The following is a 24,201-nucleotide window of genomic DNA, read 5'->3' on the forward strand; positions in this document are numbered from 1 at the left end:
TACGAAACGCACACTCTACCACTGTACCACAGAGGCTCCATACTATATATATATATATATATATATATATATATATATATATATATATATATATCCGTCCATCCATCATCCAGATATATATATATATATATATATATATATATATATATATATATATATATATATATATATATATATATATATATATATATATATATATATCCGTCCATCCATCATCCAGTCCTACGTTGCCCCATGGGGAGCGTAGGAGCCCGGGGATAGGCAACTTGGTCCTGACATTTAAGATGAGAGTGACCAGCCTCACTCATCCCTGAATGGCGTTACGTGAGCAATAAACCCCGACCACTCCTTGGATATAAACCTTCGCTGGCTCAATCCGATTAGAGCACTGTGATTACCCACTAACCACCAGGCGCCCAAATTTGGTTATATGGTTACCACCCAGCGTAGTAAATCGTTTCCTGGTGTATAGGAAACCATTTGGCTTGCCATTCAGTGTAGAGTCACTCACAGGCGGAAGAGGAAAGAATGAAGGAAAGAAAGACAGAAGAGAGAGTGTAAAGTCACCCGTAGACAGAAGGACGAGGAAAGATGAAGTAAAGAAAGACAGAAGAGGATGGAAGGAAAGAAGGATGGAGGAGAGGAAAGGGCAGACACCCGAGAGCAGCACTACATTGAGTGAGTGGATGGTGAGCGATATATATATATATATATATATATATATATATATATAGATCTCTATATATATATATATATATATATATATATATATATATATATGCCATTGTGGATATTCCTTTAACTAACTTTAAATGAATATATTTCCATGGCACAATGAGCAAAATTATTTCTATAGCGGCCTGCTCAACCTGCGCAACCAGGCATGTTTTCACCAGACTTAAATATGATGCAACAGAATTATAAATGGTTCTCACCCATTTTTTCTTGATTTCTTACAGTAAGTCCATATACATTAGAATAGAGCTTTAAGTACGTAAAATTACGGCCGTCTTCGGATCTGTTGCCGTCGAAGTTGGTTTTCTTTTCTCTACGTGGCAGGTTTCTACCAAGCACTGACTCTGCAAGTGGAACAAAGAAGACAATATAAGACTGTTTATATTGTGGATGGATTTTCTCCAAAGGAGAAGCATCCTTTCCTCCAATGAAATATTAATCCAAGTTGGCAATCAGTTCAATTTATTCTGTTTATGTATTTATTGTGAATAGATATTTTTTTTTATGTTCCTAATTTTCTTCTGGCGTAACGAAAGCAGTCCGTCTTGAGCACCGTAAAATTCCTGTATAGTTTATTTACGGTACATGAAATTGCTTCTTAACTTCTTTCTTTACACCAGTTCCTGAGCAATACATTATTAAAAGTAATTTCTCTAGGCAAGTGGATTCCAAACTTTCAGTCATAACGACCCCCTAACTTCCCAATATCAAGATTACGCCCCTTTTCATTGCTATCATAGTGCTTGCAACATCCAGGCAAACAACAAGGAAAAGAGCATTTTATATGATTTTTTATCACGTGTGCAATGATGATAAAAAACTGATGACAAAGAAAGCTTCATTTGTAGATGGTTTTCGTTTATTATTTTCTCTGTTTCTTAATTTTTCGTGCCTTTAACGTGGTTGAGATTAGGAGAAATACACTGAGGTGCTTTGGACATGTGGAGAGAAGGGAGAATGAAAGACTGACTAAGAGGGTGTATGTAGGTGACGTGGAGGGAGGGAGAGGGAGAGGTAGACCGAGGATGAGGTGGAGGGATGGAGTTGAGAAGTATATGAAGGGAGGGGGGAGTGAGTTGGGGGGAGGGTAGTCAAGTGGTGGGTGACAGAGCGACTTGGAGGCGTTTTGTCTGCGGCCACCCTTTGCGGGATTAGGGCGTCGGGCTATAGATAGATAGATTTAACGTCATAAAATTATACGTCAGGGAAAGGTAAGAAAGTGAAAACACTTTTTTTTTTTTTTTTTTTTTTTTTTTTAGTCAAGGACTTGGAAAGAGAATAACCACAAGAGACGGTGAGGACAAATAGTATGATCTCTCAGTGTAGAGGACATGACTCGGCTGGACGGAAAACGTTTGATGCTTATGTGATAAAGGCCACACGTGTTCGAATGCTTTGAGAAATCCGTAACTTAAGATTCGTATTTTAATCTTCTTATTTACAAACTACAAAAATTACTAAATGTTTCCTATAGACGGTTAAGCTCATTATCTTTATAAAGAGATAAATTTATGTGCTACTATCAGATTGTTCTCAGCAATAATTCGAGCTTTTTTTTTTTTTTCTGATTCTTAACCCTTTCGTACATGGCGTAAGTTATCAAATCTCTCATGTCCAAAGTACCAGGAGGATGCTGCCCACAGTCAGGGTTGTCAGATGCTTCAGTGATATCAGGAACAGACATTTGAAAAGGGACAATTTTTTAAAGAGAATGAATGAAGGAAAAACAAAGGAAATAAAAGGAAGACCAAGTCCATGTGCCTAAAGGCATCCTTCATTCATAAAAAATTTATAACAACTGGATTTAAATGAAAGTGGATTGAATGTTTGTGGGAAGCAACTCCCAGGAAGTGAATTCCAGAAAGTAATAGTTCTGGGGATAAATGAATTTTGATAAGCAGAGGTTCTGCATTGAGGGGGAGAGAATGTGAGTTCATTGGCGCTACCCCCCCCAAAAAAAAAAAAAAAAATTAACAAACCCTGGAGAGAGAGAGAGAGAGAGAGAGAGAGAGAGAGAGAGAGAGAGAGAGAGAGAATGTTAACGTGCCATTTGGTTTGGGTTTTTCAAAGAAGCAATGTTCATTTTCCTCTGTGGCGACAGTGACAGAAATACTGGACGTTGAAGCTGATGAGGACGCTGGTTGTGGATTCTTTTTCGAGTGTGAGGGTTTATTATACATATCACCTGAGAAAAGTCTTAGCAATTTATCATTTCTAGCAGCGTATATCATTAACAAACATATGTGATCTAATTCGCAGTATAGCCTTCAGTGAACTTGAGCTTAGTTTCTTTCTTGCTTTTGTTTTTACGTTCGTGACATGGCAAAATACCAGCTCAACAAATGCTGTACTTAGGGTATACATTATGAACTAATAGCAATATTAGCTAATTCTCTGCAGCATTTTTCATCAGCTGCATTCTTATTATCAAAAACGTATGTCCAAAACTCTACCGGAATTGTTGGGATTTATGTATCTAGGGTAAATGGTGCGAGGAAGTAAAGAAAGACTTTGACAAAAAAAGGCCAGAAAGGGACTTATTCAGGCCGTCCTTTTTCCCTTAAAATAAAGAGGACAACATGATCTCAAAAAGACAGATTATCCTTAAAAGACAGACCTGGCAACCCTGCCCACAGTATGGAAAACACTACACGACACTGTTTATCTTACCGTACGACTCCTTCACTTTCATTCTGAGTTACATTAGCTATATTTTGATGGTAGTCTTTTCCATATTCCTACTGTTCCCTAAATTTTCTTTCATATTTCTTTTACTTCCACACGTTCAGGTCTGTACAACATAAAAAGAGATAAAACTGGTACCAATGTATAAAATCACGCAAACACAAGCAATGATGCTCACATACATAAATACACATAAATCGAGCAAACGTGTGAGTGTGTGTGTTACTTCTCACCGGGCTACTTTGGGGGCATCCATAAGCAATGGTAGTGATTAGTCATTAATTACAGTTAACACGTCAGAAACATATTCACTTATCGCGTGTTTTTACTGTAATAATATATACTTTCGTTTCACTGACAATTGGTAACTGTATGGGTGAAGATTAAAATATCAGAAGCATCCTTAATACACACCTTAATCTCGAGGAACTTTGTGAATGCGACCCCAGCCCCACTAGTCAGGAGAACATAGACAGGACCGAACAGGTAAGACGACGGCTTTGGAATAATGCCTATCATCTGCACGATCATTAAGGCAGAAAATCAAGTTCCCTCTTGTACTGTTGGCTGAACAGAGACAAATGAAACAACTCCGCCCAAGAGTTTGATGGTCCCGGGAACTGAACTGGGGTGATGACTATTCTTCTGTGTACTCGTTATGAACATCACAATCTCTGAATACTGTGCAATATAATCCGTCATTCTGACTGGCCAGTGACCAAACATTGACTTGGGTAACGACGTGGGGATGCGCACTAGTCCATGGTAAATCTTTGTCTCAGAGACGTCCAGATCAAGAATTAACCCCAACATAGCATCCAGCAGACGCCCCATCTGAAGTTTGGCAACAATGATGTTCGACTTTGATATCACTTCTAGATCAGTGTTAGTAATTTTATCAGTATTGGGTGTTTGTTAAAATAAATGTCTGTCTTTTCCCACAACAATTCCCACAAGTGAATGACTTTCCATAATATCTCCCACTTAGCCTCATTTTCCCAACAAATTTGTGGGAATATTACATGATGTGGTACAGTACCACTGGTTAGGATAACAAGGTTGCCACAGACTGGAGCATAGTCATTGCCAAAATCCAACGCAACTTGTTACCAGACTGAAGTTTTCATTACCAAGTTTCCTGTACAAAAATGACACTTTATGTTTAGAAAGATATTATTAGACGGTTTTTTGTTATGCAGATTAGCAGTTAGTGTTATAGTACCCTTACCATAATAAAAAGACAAATAGATGGAAAAATAATCGAGGTAGGCTTATTTTCTATTTTATTTTTTTTTCTTTCTTGTAATGGCTGTAGTAGTTGTACATTTGTAACGTTAGTGAGCATGGTAGTCTAAGGTATTTTATTTTTCATCCTGTACAGCGGAGGTCAGAAGGTGCCAACCACGTCTGAACATCGTTATATTAATCATGGACACTATACATCTGTTAGTCGTTTAAGTGAAAATATATATAGCCATAATTCCAAATCTTATTTCTTGATCTAAACTAAACAGACATACCATTACTAAATGTAAGAAAAACATTCGGGAGCCGAATGGTAATCGCCCACCAGAATATGCTGTTGGCCAAGTCCAAGATTTTGGCCATATCTTGATACCCTGAAGGTTTCATGTTGATAGCTCAAGCCGTTCATGAGATATAATGGTGCTAAATGCGGGTGACAAAAACTAGTTGACCTTTGGCAGCATTTTGGTGACCTTGACCTTGACCCCGACTGCCTATTTTTGAACTCGGTCAAGATTTTAGCCATATCTTGATACCCTGAAAGTTCCATGTTGATAGCTCAAGCCGTTCATGAGATGTAATGGGAACACACACACACACACACACACACACACACACACACACACACACACACACACACAGAGGCGGGTAAAAACAAGGCGGAGCGATAATAAATTCAAGTGGTAAAGAAAATTGCTAGTTGGTATCCCCTCTGAATAACATTCTCCTATCTTGTTGTTTCCTTCCGTTCTCTCTCTCTCTCTCTCTCTCTCTCCCCCCGCCAGCTTCACCAAGCATCGTTTTATTCTTTACATTCTTAATGAGTAACGTTAACATTTCATGCTTTTATTACTGCTACGGAGCCTCCAGCCGTCGGGTGAAAAGCGTCCGTGTTTACCAGATCTGTTCCTCAGAGCTCAAGGCCACCCGTGGCCAGAGACACACACACCACAAAGCCAGTCAGGAGACAGGACGTGCGTGCTGGGCATTCCCCAGGTCCTGTCCTCCCCACTTACTGTTTTATAATCAGCCCATACACCACTGACCGGGCTAATGTATGGCCCGGCCTGCAATATATGTGCAGGGAATCTTTCAACGAACGAACGAACGTGGCCAGACATTGAAGAGGGTGTGTTAACATTCTCTTACGTAATTTTACATATTTGCATCCTACCTAGGCTTCCCCGGTGACCTATGCAAACCCAGTTATTCACAAGCACAGCCACTACACCACAGTTACCATATATACCTCGCTCCCTACGCTCCTAAGGTCTTTTACATTTACGCCCAAGCGTGAAGCACTGGGTGGGAGCGGGTTATTTCTCCAGTGACAGATAGTGGTGTTCCCTTGACCTACGAATTAGATGTCTTTCAGGACTTTAGCGTGCTTAGTAGAGCTGCCTGCTAATGACTTGTGTTAGCCGTGCTATACACTTCGTATACACATATACTACCGATATATTTTGCTGTTGATTGCTGCACTAAAGTCGCTGACAAATGTTTCGTTCGCGATGAGAGAAAAGAATCTATCTCTTGCCAGACGCCTTAATCCCGTAAGGGATGGCCACAAACAAATCCCTCCATGTCGCCCTGTCCCCCGCCATTTCACTACTCTGCTCCCACCTATCATACACCTCTCCATTCCATCCCTCGATCTCATCCTTGGTCTCCCCCTCCCTCTCCCCTCCTCCACCTCACTCACATACACTCTCCTTGTTAGTCTCTCGCTCTCCATCCTCTCCACATGACTAAACCATCGCAATGTGTTTCTCTTAACGCTTACACATCCACATCCACACCACAACGCTCCTTCACTTCCTCATTTGTCAGTCTGTCTCTCCATGTAACTCCACATGCTCCTCTCAGATAACTCATTTCCACTGCTCTCACTCCTGACTTGTGTCCGTCTAACAAGGTCCAAGCTTCACTTCCATACGTTAGAGTTGGTATCACAATACTATCATGTAGTAACTTTTTCACTTCCATGCTCACTTCTCTGTTTCTCATCACTGCTTTCAAGGAACCAGCAACCTTTCTTCCTTGTTGTACCCTTTCAAGCATTTCACCCTCTAAACTTCCATCCTTACTCATCACACTACCCAAGTACTTAAATGCATTCACATTTTCCATTTCCTCATCATCCAACCTCACTGTACATTCACTGACTTCATTTCTCTCGAAGACCATAACTTTACTCTTCCCTACATTCACCTTCAGATTCTGTTTCTTACACACTCTCCCAAACTTATCCACCAAGCCTTGCAGCTCCCCTTCGTCTTCACTTAACAACACAGTATCATCTGCAAACAACAGTACAGGGAGTTTACAAACACTGCCCTCTCTCATTAGGGCCGCACCAACATCCACTGTCCTACCTTGTATCTCTTTTATAACTCCATCCATATACAGACTGAACAACCATGGAGACATGGCACATCCCTGTTTCAATCCAACCTTCCAATAGAAAAATTCGCTCAGTTCACTATCCACATGCACTACAGCCTTAGCACCCTCATACATACTCTTCACGGTATACTCATCAACTTCCCATCTACTCCATATATTCTTAATACTTTCCACAGTCATTGTCTGTCCACCCTGTCATATTTTTTCCTCAAATCCATGAAAGCCGCATACAACTTCTTTCCCATCTCAAGAAACTTTTCCTCTAAAGATCTAAGAATGAATATCTGATCTACATAACCTCTTCCCTTCTTAGAAAAGAATAAGCGATATTAAAAAAGCTTTGGGTGAACGATATCGCAGCACCTGGACAAGTACTGTACGTCAAAACATTTGTCATGTGCAGTTAGAAGCCATCTCCTACGCTGATGATTACGTCATTTTCCATCCAGTTACTGTAAGTGCTAAGGAAGAAACAGGTGTTGTGATTATAAACTTGATAGGGAAAGCTTAGTAAAGAAGGCGAGAGGGAAAAGGGATCTGTTAAAGGAAAGGAAGTCATTTGCAGAAACGGAAAAGAGATTGTTGTTGCTGTTGCTCTGTCCCGGCCATGCCTGGTCTAACAGACCCGTCGACCGCAGGAAGACAGCTGCCCCTGTGAGGTCGTCCCATAGGTTCTTTACGTTGCTGATATTATGTCTGTGTCTTAGGGTGAATTGTGTTTTATAATGAGGGTTATTTTGTGTGTGCTTATTCTGCAAACGGAGCACGTGTCATCTGTCATTCCCTCCATCCCAGATCTAAGCTAGCAACTGAAGAGGACTGTGTGATGTCCTGGTCTATGCTTTGTGATGTCACTTAGAACAGATCCACTTAGGGACACCTCTGCTGGGTGGATGTCGGGAGGGAGGAGGCTTGAAGTGCTGTATTGTCTTGCATAAGAACTGATTATGTAGGTGTTTCATCAGTGCCAGTGGTGGTGTCTAGAGGTGCGATGTTGTTGAGGAGGGTCTGTTAATATACGAAGCGATTGCTTTATATACCTAATTGTGTTTTGCGGGTTCGGTCATAATATGACACAGGTGCTGTGCTTTACCGCAGTCATTTGCATTAAAATGTGTGCATCTCATAACAAGATTTTCTTTAACAGAGAGAACACTGGTTTCAAAGTGTAAGTGAGCTGTGGCAATGATACTGGTGCAGCCAGCGATGGTGCGTAGCGCGTTGCTGCATGGTATGGAAAGTGATGTAGTGGATGTTACATAGGATGGGGTCCATGCCTGGGAGGCACAGGACATCAAAGCCTCCACCGCCTCAGTGGGTAGCGTGTCCATGAGATTATCTGTAAAGTATAAACGATTACGTACGCAGACACTCCTACAGCTACTGAACACTTCATAATAAAAACAGAGTGAAATATAAAGTAAAATAGCTCTCTCTCTCTCTCTCTCTCTATATATATATATATATATATATATATATATATATATATATATATATATATATGAAAGAAAAATTGATTTGTTACGGAAGTATTATCACGTAAGTTGGTTAGGACGCTGTATAAACACGATCACTGAATCGTTAATCAATTTAATTATTTGTAAGACTAAAAAAATATGGCAAGATTCTGCACTCTTTTCTTTGCCCCGTATGCAGAAAACAGAGTCGTTCATAATTGCTCTCTTCTCAAAGATAAGATGATCTTAATTTAAAATATCTTTTGTTTGTGATAAATGGGAACGCCCACCATCCACTGATCTGATGTAATGCTAACTTCAGATGTTTACAATGAGTTAGAAGTCAAATCATTTCTTGTATCTCAGGAACGCATTAACTAGGCTGAATGGTAACCATTTAACCAAACGAGCGGCTGGTGGGTCCATAGGTGATTACATCCGAGGGAGGGTTGGGATTTATTGATCACATAATGCCATTTAGAACAAGACCCTAAACCTCTACGCTTCTGATGGATCCAGCGATAAAGAATTGGATGATACTTATGAGGACGCCACCTTACCAAACATATACAGTACTTCGGTGTCTGAGATTTTAAATAATAGATTCATTATTTACCATTCAGCGAAATTCCCATTGCTCTGAGGACGTTTCATGTTTCTGAAGGCCAAACTAATTTGTGAAATACGGGGAAATATGACTATGGTTGACACTAGAACAACGACACAAGGCAGGAAGACAAATCAGTTCACATGGGAGCACATACAGTAGATAGGTATATGGTATGGAAAATGAGGATTAAAAGAAATATCTGCGTGAGGTAAAGTTAAGGGCTCGGGAAACTGGGTAAATAAATGTGAATATCCCCAAGACTCTCATGGGGAACAATGAAGTACCGACAACATGGACCAGCAGGTAATCGAGGGGTCTGAAACGAGCATCGTAGCTGGACAAATGACAGTATATGGGAAAAAGAAGAATATGTGGGGGCGATACAGAGGTTGGGAAGAATTATTTTTCTTAGAATATTTATCAGTCAATACAATTGCAACACTCTAGGCAACGGAAATGTTGAGTAGGAGAGGGACACAGGTTAGAGCTTGAATTATATATTTTCTCAAACTTTTCGGGCAACACAGAAACGTTTGAGAAAATAGCAAATTGATGCTCTGACCCGTGTCTCCCTCCCACCCAGTAGTTCCACTTGTTGCAATGGATCATTTACTCTGGGGAACTTTAGAGCTGATTGTAAAATTCAGAGCAGACATCCATACAGTATCTAATTTTCTACAATCTTTAAAACCTTCAAAGAAAACGGATATTTCTTGGGACACGAACATTCAATCTTATGGTTTTGCGTTGGGGGGCTGGACACTCCATGAGGCCATTGGCAAACGTGATCATCTCGTAGTTAAGGCCTTTGGGCTTGTGGTGTTTTATCCACCCACTGTGTTGGGATACAAAGCCACGGCGTCACCCAAGTTACCAGTTACTCTCGAGGGTATTAGTATTCATTAGACCTGCCAGTGCACAAACTTGGTTGGACACCTGAGTTGAGTGGCTCCACCTGGCTGCTCCAGGGATTTGAACCCTGGTGCAAACTCGGCTATGGGACGGCATAAGTTATTCACAGACACGATAAAGAACGTATAAATCAAGTTATATAATACCGTTTTAATAACTTTGGGTGAAAATGTTATCTTGCATGGGCTGGCAATTCTTGGGTAACAAACGTGTATATATTTGGACTGAAAACGAGAGCAAAAACTAATTCATTGACAACACTTTTGTTTCATTTATGCTAAAGAGTTGTTGCTTGATCTCACAGTGCCGTAAAATGCTCAAAGGCAAGAGTTATAACCATATGTAGAAAGTATATTTATGGACAAATACAACTGCTTTAACTCGACTTAGGCCCGTACACTATGTGGCCTCGGGACCTTTCGTTATTTTTCCCATTTAGCGATTTATTCTTCACATCACACCTAACAGTCCCCATAGATGTTACAAGTGCAAAGTATATCGATATTACAAGTCAATAAGTAGCACGCAAGATAATGATAAGATGTAACATGCAAAATAAATCGCACGGAAAAAAGGGTTACGAAGCCTCCAATGCCCTAAGTATACCAGAAGTTAGTCTGAAGTCGTTGTGTGTTCTCAGTATCACTAAATATGTTAAACTTGATGATGCCGGAATAAATGAAAATTGATTGTACCTAATAATGGATAGTTAAAACGGTAAATAATTATTGAAAAAAAAAAAAGTAATGATAGCAGTCGTCTTTAATCCATGTTATCCGTATCTAATGTGAATGTTGCTGTCGGGTTTCCTTGCTGTTTAAAGAGCATTTGCAGCATTGTTTAGCATGTCGGTGTTTATTCAGTATTACCTGCTTGCGATGATTGTTTTAGACACGTGGATCCGTAATTAACATTTTGGTGCTGTACACAGGTAAGTTCCGGGTCAGTGAGAAGTATTGTTAAGACCTTGTTTAACCTTCTGCTAAATGTTTCAGCCATCATACCCTTGTTGGAATACCTGACATCATGCGTCCTTCTTTAACCATTTGGATGATTCAGTTCCCTTCTGTAATGGACAAAAGTTAAATCTACTTCATTTAATTGGGCTATTGAGAAAATGATTAAGAAATTTAATAAGTTATTGTTCCCGGTCCAGGAACAGATTATTAAGCACCAGTTAAAGTACTCTTTGCCCAGCCCAGAGAGAGAAAGAGAGAGAGAGAGAGGCCATGTTCATATCAACTCCTGTCAGCATAAACAGCCTTATTCCCGTTGACGTGGGAGGCTTTGTAGCGTCTTTTCTTTAACGATTAATTTTGCATATTATCCCCTTCATCATTTATATATTACTGATATTTTTGTAACATTAAAAATTTTGTGTATCAGTAACTTTCTGCAGGATATTAATTACGTCAATGTAAGGGCGTTATCATCTTATTCTTACTATCTCAAGACGATTTTACTCAGGGGAACCTCTTTGAACTCGAAGGGTTAGATATAGGATTTCTTAACCTTTTCAGGACTGAGTCCTCATTATGCTGAAAAAAAACTCACATGGCAGTAGTCTCATTAAAATTAAAATAAACGTCACCGCGGTTAAGGAGTTTATATAATCTTGTCTGTTGTTTATAACTCTCTAGTATGCATCAATATTATACCCTGTACCACGGGATATGAACATTCGGCCAACTCTGACTCAGTTAGTTGAGTAAAATCGTCTTGGGAAAGCTGGAATAGAGTACGAGGCGTTTTGACCATGTAGAAGGGTGATCTCCTTCCCCTCACTACTAGTCTTGACGCTGCCTGAAGGACGAAGAGAAGGTTGGAGCAACAGGTGGGAAAGGCAGAAGGATTACGAAAGGAAGAGGAAGGAAAGGAGGAGCAGGAAGGAAAAATTGGAGAAAGAGGAGGATTGGACGAGCGAGGAAGAAAATGGATGGAAGAACACAACAACAATAAAAGATACTAACTTCAGTAGGCATACTGTCCTGTATAAGGCAACTTCTTTCACATGACACGATTCTACTGAAATAATCTGACAAGGATAGCAAAGAATACTATACCTCCACCTCCAGCCTACCAGTTAACCCCGTCAGTCCGATGACATTTTTCCAGTTTTACTCCTCCTAACGTCAAATGGCTTTATTCAGCTCAGAGGCGATTTCTGGAACTGAGTGAGGTAGATACAGCCTTCATCAACACCTTCACTTACAGAAACCCATTCAAAGTTAAAGAAAATCTTATGATAGGGGCAAGACTAAAATAACACGTCATCGGACTGAAGGTGTTATGAAGTAGGAAAGCGAAGAGAAGGAGGGAAAGGGAGAGACAACAGAATGAAAAAGGGAAGGAATGGAAGGGAAAGAAAATAACAGGAGTAGGGAGGGGAGAGGGACAAGGGGGAGCAGAGGGATCAGAGGAGCAGTAGGAGGAGGCAAAAATATCCAGTGAAAAAGCAATGAAAAGTGAGAAGACTAGAAAAGAATGAGCACAAGTATGGTCAGAATAAGAGGGAGAAATGGGAGTTTGTTTTACCTTATTCCATGGCCCATTATTCTCCTTCTCTTCCTTCCTCTTTGTCCTAAACTTTTCCACTACATAAACTCAACAGCAGTCTCTCTCTCTCTCTCTCTCTCTCTCTCTCTCTCTCTCTCTCTCTCTCTCTCTCTCTCTCTCTCTCTCTCTCTCTCTCTCTCTCTCTCTCAGGAATGAAGGATAGGAAGGAAGGAAGGGAGGGAGAAAGTAAGATTGTCTCTTCCCTGACCCCGTCCCTGTCCATTCATTAACCCCTTCAGCTCAAGGACGCCTTTGATATATTATTCTTCCCGCCTGCACGATGACTTGATTAAACTTACTCCCCTCACTACTATGGCGATCTTTTGCTTTGCTTGTTGCTGGACAATTGTATTCTGGAAAGTGAACCTCCCCTGTAGTGGTGGGGTAAATGGAAGCAATTTCTTAGTCCTATAGTTAAACAAGAATGCATCTAAACCGAATGCAGTCATCCGACACTGGCGGAAATAAATATTCCTATTCAGAAGCGAAAAGATTAAATATATTTCATTGTGTCGGCCTCTTATTCAATATGGTTCATACAAAACACTTCTACTCAACCGGTCAACTTCTTGTGTATTGAGGGGAGCGCTCAGTCCTCGCATTGTCCAACCAGCATTATTTATTCCTTTTCTACTCCCACTGTGAAACCCACGCTCACACCATCAAACTGAGCCTCCCCCGAAACACAACATACGGCTGGGTCAGTTTGTAGTGAACACCACCGGCAGATCACACTGTTTGCATTGTCGTATCGTTGATAAAGGCTCCAACATGTTTGCCTGCGTTGACCTTGGTCACTTAATAGTAATTGTCTACGCTGCTCGATCTCTGTCAGCCTCCTATTGAGTCTCTTATCCCTGAGGTCACACTCTATGACCTCGTCCCAGGTCTTTTTTGGTCTGCCTCTCCCCGACGTTGACACTGCTCGCTTTCCTCGCCCAATTGTCATCCTCCAATCTCTCCACATGCCCCAAACGTCTCAGTCTACCCCTCCTTATCACAACACCAATACACTCCAGTCCCATCCTTCCTTTCAACCCTTCAGTCATAAACCTATTACCCCAGGCCTCGCATTCAAGGACACAATGCACACAGCATATTAATGTATCATTCTCGCCGACATCAAACAATTTGATTCAGCTTTAGAAATGTCCTCGACCTGATGAAGTTGGAAACAATTTCTTTTTAACCTCTTCTGGTTAGGATCGTCTTCTATAATTTAGTCTCCATCGTCAGACAATTTAATCAGTTTTGCCCCTTTAATACTGTGACTTTTCTTTCATTAATTTTCCAACCCCGACAGAAATGTATTAATATCTTAATATCTTAACTGGGACCTCTCTTGGTAAAGAGGTAAACTCTGCGCTGCAATGACGTCATTATTCATTCCTGGTACTGTACCTCCAGAAGATTTTATTCAACTTAGGAAAAACCTCTGATATGAAGTGGTCAGTTAAATCTAACCCTCCGTTTCCGAACCCCTGCATTAAGCAGGTAAAACCGTCTGAGGATAAAAATTAATTAGAAAAAATGTGCTCGGGCTGAACGGGTTAATGGAGTTCGTTATAATTCCTTCACAATGATGTGTCTGTTATGGCGTTAAAAAGTGTGGTGAAAGCAGCACTAGGATGTACACCACTCCCTCGGCCTGAAGGGGGTATTAATGACACACACCTAATGGGGTTCCAAAAGGTGCCAGTTAACCCCTTCAGCCAGAGGACGTCTTGTATATATTAGTCTTGTTGCCTCAGACGATTTTGTTCAGTACAGAAAGGATGCGTCTCCCATTAAACGGGTTAAAGGAGGTTGTGTCTAACCCCATTCGCCACCACAGGTCTGTCCTAAGCGGAATAAAGCATCTGATGGCAGCAGCAATAACATATACACTACAAGGCGTTACAGTAATGAATGGCTTTACCCACGACATAGCTCTACGCAGGAAAATTAAATTGATAATAAATCTATCTCATTTAATAGGCTAGTGAATGACTTTTTTCAGCTGTAGGGAAGAACAGTTTACCATAACACAGTTATCTTAGATAGTACGGCATTCATTGCTCAACCCTCCTGCTTATTTTTGTGTGGCATGCTCCTGGCACTGTCTTGACAGTTTGTTCCCTGAGGCTCAGCAGCCCTCGTACGGATCACACACCTTCACATGCCACTTGTTCTACACCGTCCATATTAAATACATGCTCGCGATGTCTTGTTCAAGATGGTACGATGGTCCTAAGGTGTTTTTCGGACACGTCAGTGGGTCTTGTGAAACACAGATAAAGCTGTTTTTAACGAAATTCACTTTATCAAATGGTTCCCACCTCCAGCAGTGAAGGCAGGGTGGCTCAGTGGTAGAGCGCCCGACTCGAGACAGGGTAACTGTCCTGCTGGGAGAGAGGTAGCTCTCTCCCGTCACCTAGCGGGGTTAAATGATTGATCAAGGTCTAGCTCGGGGAATTCATTTCTCCATTTTCCCCCACCTCCAGCCTGGTATAGAGTTCGTGTCCTTTCAGACAGCATACCACTCCTCTTACCATTAAACCACTATGTTTCTAACACATTCCTGCTGCACTGATATCCTTGCCTTCATTAATCCCTTGGAGTCCCCAGGGGCAGGGGGGCCAATCCCTTGGAGTCCCCAGGGGGAGGGGGGCCAATCCCTTGGAGTCCCCAGGGGGAGGGGGGCCATTAACAGCGCCATAGAGTAGCAAGAGTTTGGCCAACTCGGCTTCAGACCTCACCTCGCGCTGTCACCTGTGATTGGCCGAGAACCGGTCACGTGACATATGGGCGCCATATTGCATCCACACCTCACCTCCTCACTTCCCTGACTGCCAGAAGAAAGCACAGAGATCAAGGGGGACGCTACACATTCTATGGCCATACCACCTGCTAGACACCTATATTTGACCACGAGATGGTATACTGTGCAGCCTGGCGATGTTCTAACAGCACAGGTATGGGTAAGATACCGCACAAGTCTCCCAGAGATCCCACAAGCAGAAAGAATGGGAAATTAAAGTCCGCCGGAAAGACTGGACACCACACAACAATTCCTATTTGGGTTCTGTGGGTATATCTGTTATTATTCTCTCTATTTTTTTTGTTCATCTGTCTCTGTATCTGTCTCTTAAGATTCCAGTCTGTTCTAACTATTGCTGTAGACTGAGACGTACGTAACTTAATGGATAGTTAGGCTGATAGTTATTTGTTTTCAGTTCGATTTGATGTAAACTAATGAATATATATATATATATATATATATATATATATATATATATATATATATATATATATATATATATATATATATATATGACATTAGGAAGAAATTGCTAAGGATATTATTCACTGTAAGGCTTCATATCTACGCCAAAAACAACAAAATATTCGCAAAAATGAGGCTCAACGCTGTAAGTCAGGCAGTGAATTAGAAAGCAAAAGCATGGCTATGAGATTCACTGTAAAGAAGTATACGTAAAAACTCTTCAACGTATACTACTTATAGGCTGTAGGTTACAGCATGTCCTGTATATAAATATTTGTAGTCAATATATAGATAAATGTATTAAGAAAGTTGTATAAATGAAGTTGTGAGAAAGAAAATAAAAACATTCAAGGGCCTAGCAGGTTTTGTATAGGATTTTCAAGCTAAAACAAAATTATTCATACTTGCTGCTAGGCGGGTATAGTGGAGGCCTTGCTGCTAGGCTGGTATAGGGGAGGCCTTGCTGCTATGGTCGTACCATTCTAAAGTGGCGGTTTGGGTGGGGCACCAACCTCTGTACAGTGGTGCCACGTTTTCCATACTCGCGATGCCTCTCTCTCTCTCTCTCCTGGGGGTAGATGTGAATCACCCTAGGGAATTTTGTTTCTTTTGTCTTATAAATTGTGCTTTCATTTCTTTATTTTGTTTTTTATTATATTATTGTTTTACATATGGCGCCAGACAACCTCGGTGTTGAGGCGCCTTGATTTGTTTTCATTCAATAATTCTCGCCCTCCTTCCTTCCCTCCCTTCATCTTTCCCTCAGCTTGACAATGCACTCAACACTGCCCTTTGCCTGCTTTCTCTCTCTCTCTCTCTCTCTCTCTCTCTCTCTCTCTCTCTCTCTCTCTCCTGGGGGAGATGTGCTTCACCCTTGGGAATTTTGTTTCTTTTATGAGTGACATAAACTTGTGCTTTGATTTCTTTATTTTGTTTTTATTATATCTAATTATGTTTAAAAATATTACTGTTTTACATATGGCGCCAGATGACCTCGTTGTGGCGCCATGATTTGTTTTCATTCAATCACTCTCTCCCTCCTTCGTTCCCTCCCTTCCTCCATCTCTCACTCAGCTGCACTCAACACTGCCCCTGGTCTGCCTTCCCCCCCCCCCTCTCTCTCTCGTCTGTGGTATTTTAGGATACATTTTGGTTATTTTTTTTTACATTATAATGTACATATTGTAAATATGACTTTATTTCCACACCACCCAGGAGGTAAAAGTCTTGTAGATGCGAGTAGTGAGCTGGCTGAGCTGCCATCCTGTGCGAGTCAAGGACACAAAGGAAAGAGATAGAGGAAGTTCTGGCCAGGTCGGGCTGGGTGTGTGTGAGTGTTGCCGCTCACGAGGGTTTTAATGTATATATATATTTTTTACTGAGAAATTGGCTTATTTTTTCTTATATTCCTGCACATTATCTTACAATCATAATTGTGACATTATTACCCACCCCAGAAATAAGGTAACAGCCAATAAAAGTACTCCTTTTTCTTAAGCAACACTGTAAAATAATTATGCCAAGTTTCTGTATTGACGTATAAATATTTTATGCATAATAAGTTTACTGTTCTTTCATATATTATAATACACACTTTACCATTATATTCTTATGTGTTTATCTTATTGTGATGCCTATTACATATATATATCAGAGTCGTTCACATAGCGGGTATGGAACTCGTGGCAACACTGTACAGAGGTTGGTGCCCCACCCAAACCGCCACTTTAGAATGGTACGACCATAGGCGGGTATAGTGGAGGCCTTGCTGCTAGGCGGGTATAGGGGAGGCCTTGCTGCTTGGCGGGTATAGGGGAGGCCTTGCTGCTTGGCGGGTATAGGGGAGGCCTTGCTGCTTGGCGGGTATAGGGGAGGCCTTGCTGCTTGGCGGGTATAGGGGAGGCCTTGCTGCTTGGCGGGTATAGGGGAGGCCTTGCTGCTAGGCGAGTATAGGGGAGGCCTTCCTGCTAGGCGGGTATAGTGGAGGCCTTGCTGCTTGGCGGGTATAGTGGAGGACTTGATTGGGATTTCATTTTCTTTCCCCCTGCTTTTTATACATTAAAAACGTACTGTCATAATCATTAGCTATATATATATATATATATATATATATATATATATATATATATATATATATATATATATATATATATATAAAGAGAGAGAGAGAGATTGTTTCACTTGTAACGAAATATAAGGCTAGGAGGTTGATACTTGTACTTTTAGTATTGTTTTCATACTCCTGGTCGGTGACGTTTAGATGCAAGACGGTGCCCAGCACTGCAGTTTGCTAAACTCTTCCTACTCGATGGCGCTGACCATAAATCCCCCTACCATCCGCCCCTCTCCCGGTGACGACTCTTTGAGCTGCCTGGATCCACTGTCTGACTCACTTCATTTCTGCAACATTCACAGCCTTTGCTCTAACTTTCTTTCTGTCAAACACCACCTCTTCTCCTCTAAACCTCACCTTCTCCTCCTTACTGAAACTCAGCTGTCTGAGGCAACTGATAGCAAACCCTTTTCTGTATCCTCCTACTTTCTCTAAGTCAAAAGTGGATGTTGTGTATAGGTATGCAACGACCTACCTTGCTCCCGTGTTCCTGAACTTGATTCTTCTGAATTCTCTACTCTCTGGCTTCGGCTCTCCTGGCATTCTTTGACTAAAGATATGTGTGCTGTTTACTTATCCCCTAATTCTACTGACTACCAAAAATTCTTCGACTATCTTACCTCTACGATGGAACACATTCTATGCATTTCTGCTTTCTCTGAAATCTCCATTTTAGATTTCAATGTTCACCACCAGCGTTGGCTCTCTTCTTCGTTCACTGATCCACCTGGTGAACAAGCCTACATCTTTTCTATCTTTAATGACCTAGAGCAGCTTGTACAGCACCCTACCCGTATCCCTGACCGCCTTGGAGAGAGCTCCAACATACTTGACCTCTTCATTACAACTAATCTTTCTGCTTACACTGTTAATCTTTTCTCTCCATTGGGCTGCTCCGACCATAATCTTGTCTCCTTAACCTGTCCTATCGCTCCGACATGGCCTGTGAACCCTCCAAAGAAACGTCGCCTATGGCACTTTGGAGCCGTGGATTGCGAGGCCCTCAGGCAGTACTTCTTTTATTTTCCCTGGAATGATTATTGCTTCAATGGCCGTGAGCCATCTGAGTGTGCCTTGCGCATTACGGAGGTTATTCTCTCGGGCATGGAAGCATACATTCCTTTCTCATATCCTTTGACTAATGCAAGAAAGCCTTGGTTTAATCATGCTTGTTCTAATGCTGTCCGCAACAAGGAGAGGGCCTATAAACGATACCGTAGCCAACCCACCCCTGAATCACATTTTTTTTTATGTTTCTGCCAGGAGTCGTTGTAAGTCTGTTCTTCCCTCTACTAAAAATAATTTCATCCGTACTAAATGCTCTCATTTCTCCAACTCGAATTCTTCCCGCTCCTTCAGGCACCTTGCCAAAAACCTTTCTAACAACTTTACCTCATCATCCTTCCCTCCTTTTTTCTACTCTGATGGCTCTGTAGCTATTTCTTCTTCTGATAAAGCAGATATCTTCTCTCAGACTTTCTCCTCCAATTCCACTTTAGACGATTCCGGTGCTGTTCCTCCATCACTTCCCCCCTCTGACCTCCTCATGGCTGACATTAAAATTTCTTCAGCTGATTTATTCTCTGCCATCACTGGCCTCAGTACTAACAAGGCATATGGGCCTGATGGAGGTCCTCCTGTTGTCCTCAAGAACTGTGCGTTTGTGATTACACCCTGCCTAGGTAAAGTCTTTCACCTTTGTCTTTGAACTTGTACCTTTCCTCCTTGTTGGAAACTTGTTCTGATTCAGCCAGTCCCAAAGAAGGGTGACGATTCCCAGCCCTCTAACTATCGTCCAGTTGCTTTAACATCCTGTGTCTCAAAAGTTTTCGAGACTATTCTTAACGGAAAAATTTTAAAGCATCTCTCCCATCACAACATTCTTTCTGATCGTCAGTATGGGTTACATCAGCTATGCTCCACTGGCGATCTTCTCACTTGCCTTTCAGACTCCTGGCCATCCTTCTTTTTGGTCTTTGGCGAAAGCTTTGCCATTGCACCTGACATCTCAAAGGCTTTCGATCGAGTCTGGCATAAATCTTTAATTTCCAAACTCCAACTTATGGTTTCTATCCCTCTATCTGTGCCTTCATCTATAGCTTCCTTTCTGGTCGATCTACAGTAAAGTTGCTGTTGTAGACGGCCATCGTTCTTCTCCTAGATCTATCAACAGTGGTGTTCCTCAGGCTGCCCTATCACCAACTCTCTTCCTTTTATTCATCAATGATCTTCTAAGCTGTACATCTAACCCTATCCACTCGTCTGCTGATGATTCCACCCTTCACCTTTCCATTCGGTTTCCGCAACGTCCATCTCAGCAGTTACTTCAACAAACAAGGGAAGAGGCTATGGCACAACTAATATCTGACTTGGCTCGTATCTCTGACTGGAATAAAAATTATCTTGTTGTTTTTAATGCATCAAAGGCTCAGTTTTTGCATCTACCAACCCTACAAAATCTTCCACAGGAGTACCCACTAATGTTCAATAGTATCCAGCTCAGTCTTGCATCATCCTTGAACATGCTTGGGGTTTCACTAACACGGAACTTGTCTGGGATAGATCATATTGCATCTCTTGTAAAATCTGTTTCAAAAAGATTAGGTGTGCTAAGCCGACTCCGTGCCTTCTTTACCCCTGCACAGTTGTTGACTTTATACACGGGTTTTATTCGCCCCTGTGTAGCATACAACTCTCATGTGTGAGGAGGCTCCCCAGATACAGCTCTTCTTAATAGGGTGAAGTCAAAGGCTATTCGTCTCATCAACTCTCCTCCTCTTATTGGCTCCCTTCAACCTCTGTCTCTTCGCCACACTGTTGCATCTTTATATCTTTTCTATCGCTACTCAATGATCACTGCTTCTCTGAACTTTCTACTTGCATCCCTTCACCACTACGGCGGGTATGTAGCACCCGTCTAGTAACAAACATCCATCCTTTTTCTGTCCAACTCTCTTATGCTAGAGTTAACCGTTACTCCCAGTCCTTCATTAATGCAACAGGTCATCTCTGGAACTGTCTCCCTCTGTCTGTATTTCCTACTTCCTATGATCTCCAGTTTTTCAAACGGAGTGTGTCCAGGCATCTCGATATGAATGGATCTTGAATTTGGCTCTGTTTTGTAGTGTTTTTTATTTTTATTTTCTTGGATGGAACGTTCGGCTCAACGTTTGGTTCCTTTCTCCTTGCATAAAAAATAGCTGAATAAAGTTGCCTAGAGGTAGTCAGATTTTTTTTTTTTTATGCAAGGAAGAAGGAATCAAAGGCCAGGAGCCCGCAAACCTTTCCTTCCAAGAAAAACAAAAACAGTGCAAACAAGAGCCATATTCAAGATCCGTTCATTTCGAGATGCCTGGACACACTGCGTTTGAAAGACTGGAGATCATAGGAAGTAGGAAATACAGAGGGAGACAGTTCTAGAGTTGACCTGTTGCATAAATGAAGGACTGGAAGTAACGGTTAACTCTTGCATTAGAGAGTTGGACAGAAAAGGGATGAGAGTTTGTTATTATTTGGGTGCTAGGCGCCCGTCATAGAGGTAGAGGGATGCAAGCAGATACTTCAGAGGAGCAGTGACCATTGAAGTGACGATAGAAAAGAGATAGAGATGCAACAGTGCTGCGAGAAGACAGAGGTTGAAGAGAACCAGTAAGAGGAGGAGAGTTAATGAGACGAGAAGCCTTTGATTCCACCCTATTGAGAAGAGCTGTATGTGGGGAGCCTCCCCTCACATAAGAGTTGTACTCTACACAGGGGCGAATAAAACCCGTTTATAAAGTTAACAACTGTGCTGAAATAATCTGTCCGACGTTGGTAGAAATAAAAAAAAAAAATGATATATTCTTGGCAGGCAAAGATTTGCCCCGTGAATTAGATGGCGCATTTTATTGGTTTGTTGTTGCTGTTGCCAGACGATTATATTCAGCTTGGGGGAAACCTCTTGTATTGTAGGGGTTAATGAAGCCTGTATCTTTTCATTCAGTTAAAGAGTCTACCCAACTTAATTAATCGTCTAGAAATAAAAGCAATAAATTGTTAAAACATGCCTATGCGATATTTAACAAGCTTCATATTAATCAGACATAGCTATGAATCTTAGGTCCTTGTAGCTACAGATTTTAATACTGTATATAATTTTGTTGGTAGTAATGGAGAGGAAAATCAGTGAGAAAAGCTAAGGTTGTTTTTCGTCAGGGGAAGAGTAAGCTTATGTGAGCTGCTTGGATAATTAATTCCTTACTAGGCCTACGGAATTTGTTTACACTCTACTGGTGATTATGTGAGGGGATGGAAGGGAAAAAAGTGGAGGGATAGAGGAGAGTTGGGATGAGAAAAGAAGAGGAAATGTAGAGAAAGAGGGGGTGGGGGAGGGAAGGTTCAAGGGAGGTAATAAGATTATAGCAATGCAAGTAGGGAAGGAAACAAGAATCGAAGGCGGGAGGGGGAGAATGGGGGAAGGAGAGGAGTAACGAAGGGAAAGGGGGGGGAGGAACAGTCGAGTACAAAGGAATACAAACAACAAGCTGGATGGCAGAGAGAGACAGGTTACAGCTTGAATTCTTTATTTTATCTAATGTTTCCGTCTACACAGAATCCATCTTCAGAGAGTTTAAGCAAAACGTGAAACAGCTGAGACATTTATACCCCTGGCAGTTCCCTCCACAGGTCGCAGCTTGATTGGTTACCTCTAGGAAAATTCCGTCGACCAGGGAAGGGGAAGGGAATATCCATACATATAACGCCCTTAGTCTTCAAACTGATGACAGAGGTTACCCTTCCCGCACCCAGCTCGAAGTGGAAACTCATACCTTCAACGTAAGTGGTAGTCTTGAAAGCTTGGGAGTGTGCTCCTCCGTGTGAGTAGGTGCGGCAAACAGTTGGTAACGTTGATTATTTAAATTTTAAAATGGATAAGGATTGTGGAAAGTATTAAGAATATAATTATGGGGTAGATGGGAAGTTGTTGAATGCTGTGAAGAATATGTATGAGGGTGCTAAGGCTGCAGTGTGTGTGGATAGTGAACTGAGTGAGATTTTCTATTTGAAGGTTGGGTTCAAACAGGGATATGTCACGTCTCCATGGTTGTTCAATCTGTATATGGCTGGATTATAAAAGAGATACAAGATAGGGCAGTGGAAGTTGGAGTGGCCCTAATGAGAGAGGGTAGTGATTGGAAACTCTCTGTACTGTTGTTTGCAGATGATACTGTGTTGTTGAGTGAAGACGAAGGTGAGCTGCAAGGCTTGGTGGATGAGTTTGGGAGTGTGTGTAAGAAACGGAATTTAAAGGTGAATGTAGGGAAGAGTAAAGTGATGGTCTTCTATAGAGGTGAAGCCAGTGAATGTACAGTGAGACTGGATGATGAGGAAATGGAAAATGTGAGTACATTTAAGTACTTGGGTAGTGTGATGAGTCAGGATGGAAGTTTGGAGGGTGAAGTGCTTGAAAGGGTACAACTGCCTTGAAGGCAGTGAAAAGAAAAAGGGAAGTGAGTATGGAAGTGAAAAAGTTATTACATGACAGTATTATGATACCAACTCTGACGTATGGAAGTGAAGCTTGAACGTTTTTGGAGAGACACAAGTCAAGAGTGAGAGCAGTGGAAATGAGTTATTTGAGATGAGCCTCTGGAGTCACATGGAGTGACAGACTGACAAATGAGAAGGTGAAGGAGGGCTGTGGTGTGGATGTGGATGTGATAGGAAGCATTAGGAGAAACACACTGAGGTGGTTTGGCCATGTGAAGAGGATGGAGAATGAGAGACTGACGAGGAGAGTGTATGTGAGTGACGTGGAGGGGGAGAGAGGGAGGGGAAGGCCAAGGATAAGAGGGAGGGATGGAGTGGAGAGGTATTTTTTTTTTTTTTATGCGAGGAAGAAGGAACCAAAGGCCATGGCCCGCAGTAACAGTTCCCTCCAAGAGAAAAACAAAATACAATAGAGAGCCAAATTCAAGATCCGATCATTTTGAGATGCCTGGACACACTGCGTTTGAAAGACTGGAGATCATAGGCAGCAGGAAATACAGATAGAGGGAGACAGTTCCAGAGCTGACCTGTTGCATAAATGAAAGACTGGGAGTAACGGTTAACTCTTGCATTAGAGAGTTGGACAGAAAAGGGATGAGAGTTTGCTGCCAGACGGGTGCTACGCGCCCGTCGTAGAGGTGGTGGAATGCAAGCAGACAGTTCAGAGGAGCAGTGACCATTAAAGTAG

This window comes from Coenobita brevimanus, chromosome 113 (assembly GCF_032717465.1).
Source record: "Coenobita brevimanus isolate Jiangsu-jjx chromosome 113, ASM3271746v2, whole genome shotgun sequence".
In the NCBI taxonomy this organism is placed as follows: Eukaryota; Metazoa; Arthropoda; class Malacostraca; order Decapoda; family Coenobitidae; genus Coenobita; species Coenobita brevimanus.